This window comes from Dendrobates tinctorius, unplaced genomic scaffold (genome assembly GCF_039654945.1).
Source record: "Dendrobates tinctorius isolate UK_male_01 unplaced genomic scaffold, ASM3965494v1 ptg000152l, whole genome shotgun sequence".
NCBI classification, from domain to species: domain Eukaryota; kingdom Metazoa; phylum Chordata; class Amphibia; order Anura; family Dendrobatidae; genus Dendrobates; species Dendrobates tinctorius.
In genome coordinates, this window is record NW_027361819.1 from 4,279,526 (window position 1) to 4,287,108 (window position 7,583).

The window sequence follows — 7,583 nt, forward strand, 5'->3', positions numbered from 1 at the left end:
CTCCCCGCTCTCACGGCTCCTTCTTGCGCTCCCCGCTCTCACGGCTCTGTCGTGTGCTCCGCCGCTCTCACGGCTCCTTCTTGCACTCCACGCTCTCACGGCTCCGTCTTGCGCTCCCCGCTCTCACGGCTCCGTCTTGCGCTCCGCCGCTCTCATGGCTCTGTCTTGCGCTCCCCGCTCTCACGGCTCCGTCTTGCGCTCCGCTGCTCTCACGGCTCCGACGTGCGCTCCGCCGCTCTCACGGCTCCGTCTTGCGCTCCGTCGCTCTCACGGCTCCGTCTTGCGCTCCGCCGCTCTCACGGCTCCATATTCCGCTCTGCCGCTCTCACGGCTCCGTCTTGTGATCTGCCGCTCTCACTGCTCCGTCTTGCACTTTGCCGCTCTCACGGCTCCGTCTTGCGCTCCGCCGCTCTCACGGCTCCGTCTTGCGCTCCGCCGCTCTCACGGCTCCGTCTTGTTCTCCGCCGCAGCAGAGCAATGTTTAATATGTGGACGTGCCGTCCAGGGAGGTTTTCTTACATAAATGTATATCAGACCACAAAAAAATATTAAATCATTGTGTGAAAATTTCTTGAAATTTATTGATGAGGATTTTTTGCGCAGCGCCCTATAGATCTAGCAGAGTAAGGGTGTGTGCACACGTTGCGGATGCTGTGCGGATTTTTCTGTGCAGAATCTGCATCTCTTGGCAGAATCCACAGGTCAAAATCCGCGCGTTTTTATGCGGATTTCCTGCGGATTTATTGTGGATTTCGGCTGCATTTTTACACCTGCGGATTTCTATAATGGAATGAGTGTAAAAACCGCTGCGGAATGCACACAAAGAATTGAACCGCTGCGGAATGCACACAAAGAATTGACATGCTGCGGACTCCGTGCGGAATTTTCCGCAGCATGTGCACAGCCAGTTTTTTTTTTACATAGGTTACCATTGTATTGTAAATCACTTGCAGATCTGCAGAGGATCCGCAACATGTGTGTGGCGCCCCCAGGAGTATGGTCGCCACAGTGGCATTGCCCTCCTCCAGGGAGGGTGATGTCGTGCGTGGAGGCAATGAAGGGTCTCTCTGACAGTTAATCTCTACATACAACACAGTTCACACTCCAGGCCAGCAGAGGGAGCTCTGAACCTGAATTGGGGGAGGAGTGCTCTCTGGGGGCCAGGAAGGGAAATGAGGAGTTAAGCTATGTGCACACGCTGCAGATTCATCTGCGTTTTTTTCTGCGCAGATCCGCAGGTAAAACCGCAGGTCAAGTGATCTGCGGATTATCCTGCGGATTTGCCCTGCGGTTTCACACCTCTACTATGGTAAAGGTGTGAAACCGCTGCGGAAAACGCCCAAACAATTGACATGCTGCAGTGTTATGAATGAGTCACCGTAGGAGGCAAAAGCAGAAATACAAGCTAAGTCCAGAAAACCAGAGAAGTTGGCAACTATCAGATTGCAGACCCCTGAACCTATCAACACAACTAGCAGTAGCCGTGGGGGGCTCCTACGATGCCCTAGACCCCTCGATCACAGCCGGAGAGATACATAGGCCTAAAGAAAGAAAGGGGAAATCTAAACTGCCCCAGAGCAGACCCCAAAGCAATAGGCAGCCCCCAACATATAATGACGGTGAAGCAAGATGAAAATACTAACACAGATAGAAAGATAGACTGAGCAAAGACGGGGCCCCAAAACTACCTAGATAGGAAAGGACAGGAAGGCTGCTGTCTGCAATCTGCCAAAAACCTATCAGAGACAAAAGCCAACAAGCTGATATGAAAAAGGCCCTGAAGCAGCTAGGCTTCAAAAACTGAATCAGCACTCAGGTATTTTCAGAAGACAGAGCTAAATGAATTCAGCACACCCCAGCAGGGAATGGCAGAAATCCAGAAAAACAAAGCAAAAACAAAGTCAAAGCACAAAAGCAAAAGGCCGAGCAGCAAACTTAGCTTTGGAGGAGCAGGAATTCAGACTGGTCTCCAAGGATCCCACAGAGAAATCACCCGCAGGGCAGAAGGGCGTCGGCAGCCTTATATCCACTCCGTAACTCCACTCAGCCAGTCACAATCATCAGCCTCAGGTGTTTGACAATCAGGTTCACTACCTTTCTTTACCAGGAGAGGGAGTTCCTCGGGCCTCAGTAATGAAGGGGAAAATGAACTCACAACACTGCAGTTTGTAAACCGCAGCAAAACCGCGCGGAAAAAACCGCACCGTGAGCACAGCTTTTTTGAAACCCCATAGGGTTTCATTGTACTGTACTTTGTCAGCGGAACTGCTGCGTTTCCGCAGGGGCAAAACCGCTGCAGAAACGCAGCAGAATCCGCACCGTGTGCACATAGCCTTAGTGTGAGGACTCAGGAGGGCAACGAGTGTAGACGTGTGGAGAGAAGCTGGAGGTTGAGCTGAGGACAGAGAGCTCCCTCCCAGTGAGAGCGCATGATCTGGAGCCTGGTCTCCACGGTTGTATGGATACTGAAGGTCCTGCAACAGAAACCAGAGGAGTAGGAAGCTGTAAATGCTCTATTCCCAACTAAGACTCGGAGACACAACAGCGACGGGTGAGCCAAGAGAGATAGAGGGCTACAGCTGTCAGCCATACGAGGTAGTTCTAAGAGATGATAAGAAGGAGGAACTTCAGAGTAACACTGTACTGCATGTACCTCAAGCCAGCGCCACGGACCGAGTCACCGCTGCTGTGACAACCCCCTCTGAGAGACCGGCCCGGTACCGAGTACCCCACAGCCCTGGGAGGGCGACCCACGTGCACAGACCCTAATAGAAATTGACTCGTTGCGGATGTGAAACTCGGGGTTTACACGGAGTATACAGGCGTCCAGGGCAGGAGATTCCTATAAATCCTTCTACTTATTAGACGTTGAGTTTTTGATGCAGTGAAAATCCCCAGAGTCACAAACTCATCGTGTGAACACGGCCGCAAACATTTTCCTAACAGCATCGAAGCCGCCGCTGATTCCAGCCTAAGGCCATGTTCACATACAGCGATGAGAGGCACAGGAAACATTTTATATCGCACCTTAAGGCTATGTGCACACGCTGCGGATTCTGCTGCGGATCCGCAGTGTTTCAGGCTCTGCAGCAGATTTAGCTGCGGTGTACAGTACCATTGTTTTCAATGGTAAAATGAAAATCGCTGTGCACATGCTGCGGATATTTCCGTGCGGTTTTGCTGCGGGTTCAAATTGCAGCATGTCAATTCTTTGTGCGGATTCCGCTGCGGTTTCACACCTTCTCCATTGTAGAGGTGTGAAACCGCAGGCTAATCCGCAGGTAAACCACAAGTCTTCTGACCTGAGAATTTACCTGCGGATTTTTCCAAATCCGAGTGGAAAAATCCACAGGATCAAAATCTACGTGTGCACATAGCCTTATGGCGCTGGTGCCGGGAATTTCACCCCATCACGCTGGAACATTCTGGGCCTTTCGCTTCCTAGATTATAAATTTGTTGAAATGTTATATATCTCATAAATAAGATATTCTTTTCTCAGAGGAAACATAATGGTCTTTTCCAACATATATGTCAGTTTGTTTTTTCAGTTTTTTTTCCAATAAATTTATAAAAAGTCCAAAAAATCTAGAAACCAAAACCATTCATCCCAACTTTACAGAAGGAAAAAAGGGACAAATTATGTGGCGCATGTAGCGGCAATTTTGGCTACGCCCCTGGTCACACCCCCAAGCCACACGCCCATTTACCATTTCTTTCTCCCATGGCTGGAGGAGTTGTCAGAGGGGCGCTGGCAGTGAGGGAAGTTTAGCAGACGCTTGAGGCTGCTGGGCATAGACCCAAATCCAGGATTGTCCACTGTATCCGGGGCTGTCCGCTGTATCCGGGGCTGTCCGCTGTATCCGGGGTTTGTCCACTCTATCCGGGGGGCTGTCCGCTCTATCCGGGCTGTCCGCTCTATCCGGGGGCTGTCCGCTCTATCTGGGGGCTGTCCGCTCTATCTGGGGGCTGTCCGCTCTATCTGGGACATGTCCACTGTATCCGGGGCTGTCCGCTGTATCCGGGACTGTCCGCTGTATTCGGGGGCTGTCCACTCTATCCGGTGGGCTGTCCGCTGTATCCAGGGGCTGTCCGCTGTATCCGGGGGCTGTCCACTGTATCCGGGGGCTGTCCACTGTATCCGGGGGCTGTCCACTGTATCCGGGACTGTCCACTGTATCCGGGGCTGTCCACTCTATCCGGTGGGCTGTCCGCTGTATCCTGGTCCATCCGCTGTATCCGGGGCTGTCCGCTGTATCCGGGGGCTGTCCACTGTATCCAGGGGCTGTCCGCTGTATCCGGGGGCTGTCCACTCTATCCGGTGGGCTGTCCACTCTATCCGGTGGGCTGTCCGCTGTATCCGGGGCTGTCCACTGTATCCGGGGGCTGTCCACTGTATCCGGGACTGTCCACTGTATACGGGGCTGTCCACTCTATCCGGTGGGCTGTCCGCTGTATCCTGGTCCATCCGCTGTATCCGGGGCTGTCCGCTGTATCCGGGGGCTGTCCACTGTATCCAGGGGCTGTCCGCTGTATCCGGGGCCTCCGGTGCAGATTCCTGTGTCTCTGGTACAGATCAGTGCTCCCTGGCGGATGGACCGGAGGCCACGAATCTCTGACCTTCCAGCGTCCCCTGCGGCTTTTGCTCCCCCAGGGCCGGAGCGACGTCCTCTGTGCACCCGACTCCTCTCTAGTTGGAACCTGTGGATTATTTCTTGTTCTTCATTCACAGTCGGAGCCGCCAGAACTTTCTCATCTTTCTGTAGCGTCACTATATGACGTCTGGTGTCTGTAAGGCCGTGTTCACACGGTGCAGAAATACTGCGTTTCTTGTTTTCTGCAGGATCCGCACCAATCTGCACAATAACAATCTTCTCCCCCTTATGTGATGAGTTTTTAATGTGTTTTTTATAGGACAGAAAAGCTTTGATTCTTAATAAAGTATGGACACTGATGGTCCTGCAGCAGACACCGGTGGAGTAGTGGGCTGTAAATGCACTACTCCCATCCAAGACTTGAGGGCACAACAGCAACATTGATAGTGAGCCGGGACTCAGGAGTGAGGAGTCCCCGAAGCAGGCTCCAGCTGTCTGCCGTACAAGTAGAGTTCTTGGGAACATCTGTCAGGAGGCACTCCAGTGTAACTCAGTACTAGGAGATCTTCACACTTAAAGGCGCTATAGGGGAGACGTTCAGAAAGGCACATGTTGGCGGAGCGTTGGAAGGGAGCATTCCATCTGACCTGGAGGTTGACTGAGTCCCTGACCCGGAGGACACGGCACGGAGGCAGGCACCTGTGTGTACTACAGACTGTGAGTAAAGCTTTGGAACTACAAGCCCCGGTGTCCTCCATTCATTCCCGTGCCAACACACCCAGCACTGCTACATCTGGGTACCAGCTTCTACACCGCTTGTGCCTCTCCTCTCCCCCTACATCCACACTGCCCTGGGGCTACAGCTCCACCTGTGGGGAGCTTCACCATCTTGGCTGCAACACACCACCAGCCCCAGTGGATCTGTCTGCAGCGTCGGCCTAACATCTCACTTGCCGAGCACCACAGGTGGCGTCACGAACTATTCATCTAGCTACATTTCACATCTTCCTATTACTTGGGTGCCCAGGGCCACGGTCCGGGTCACTGCTGCTGTGACACATCCCACTGATACCAGCCCGGTACCGAGTACCCCACAGCCCTGGGAGGGCGGCCCATTAACTTAGTGGCCATCCCAGTTGGGGAGGAGGTAAGTGGGCTCAGGAAGCAAGTCCCTGGTTGTTAGGCATTTACCATGAAGCTAATGGAGAACTAATAAGTATTGTTGAGAAGGCCACAATTTGGAGAGTGTGTAGCCACAAAAGATTTAAGGGATCAAGAAGATCCAGGAACGAGTTCTACAGAAATTGACCAATACTAATAATTGCCGGAGTGCGGCAATAGAAGGAGAACCAATAAGAAGACGCCTTCCACCATCGGTGACTACCTGCCGTAGCATAGTCAGAGCTGAGGGAGGCGAAATTCCCCTAGAAGGAATGGGCTGTGGGTCAACATGTAAAACTGGACTTCTAACTGTGCGGATTTGGCAGCCTAACAAATCTTGTTGGAAGACTGCAGCGCAGCCAATCAAAAAGCTTTAAGGCTGTTGGCACTTCTGGCCTCATCACAGCCATGCCAACTAACGGCATGGCTGCAACTGGCTGGCACACCATGTGACTCAGCCTGACGCTGTCAAATAAAAAAAAAAAAAAAAATATAAAATAACCGACATGGGGTCCCCCTATTTTGTATAACCAGCTAAGGCAAAGCAGACAGCTGGTGTGGCTATTAATAAGCTCCATGATGCACCAATTCTGGCACTTAGCCTAGGCTCTTCCCGATTGCCCTGGTGCACTTGTGTTGGCATTATACTTTAAGACACCCTTCTCATGGCCTCCATAATGTGTGGGGAACTTACTTTAGAATGACTGCAATGTTGTTAGCCATGTTCTTTATTGACCTCTTCGAATAGTATTTTTATTTTGGGGGTAGGGGCCCAGCTAGGATTTCTGCGTTGGGGGCCCCATGATTTTTTTTGTATGCTTCTACCTGAGAGCTATAGCTTTTTTACTTTTCCATCCCCATCGCAGTATGAGGACTGGTATTCTGCAGGACAAGTTGTAGTGTTGAAGGACATCATTCACTTTGTCGCAATGTACTAGACACTGGGAACAACAATTTCAAGTGCGTTGAACTGGCAAAAAAAAAAAAAATAATAATTTCCCCGTTAACTTTTCAGGTTTACAGCCTTTATTGTGAGGTAAAAATGACATGACAATTCTCCAGGTCAGTACGGGATCCTCGCCAAAAAAAAAAAAAAAAAAAATTTGAAAACTCTGAGAAATATTTCAATTCAATATTTCCTTTACAGCAGCCCAACAGATGAGGATATACTCCACCCTGGGGGTAGATAGGACAGGTGGAAGTTATAGTTTAGCCCTGAGCCTCCACCTCCTTGTACTTTGAGATCTGAGCCGTAGGAGAAGCCCTAGGGATTTTCTTGTTACAGAAGGAATGGTTTAGTATTAAACCTGTTTCCCCAATGTGGAGGCAGCAGGGTACAGCCACAGCCCTGTAACAGTCTAGTAAAAGCTTAAAAATACAGAGGGGAGGAGCTTGGGTCACCATCTATAGAGCGCAATTCTCACTGTCCTATCAGCTCGCAGGGTGGAGAAGATCCGCGTGGGGTTACAGTCTCATTCGTCACTTCCTGTCCAACGGAGTTTTAGCTTTTAGCTTACATTTCTGAAGATATAATAACTCCCCTTTATCCTGGATGTAGTATTTGTGGTGAGTAGAAGAAATGAAGGCATTTTCCAGGAGTATTTTTGGTTTTCTCTGAATGGAGGAAGAGCTGAGGTGTAATAACTGTGAAGCTGCGCTCCTGCTGCCCGGACTGAGAGGTGACAAAGCCACGCGGGGGAAGCCGGACATTTACTGCGATGTGTCCTCCTCTACAGACAGAGCTGATCCAATTCATATGGGGTCGATCTCACCTGTGAACAGGCCTCCCTGGCTGACAGATGTAGCAAAGCTGAGGTTTCCTTAATCAC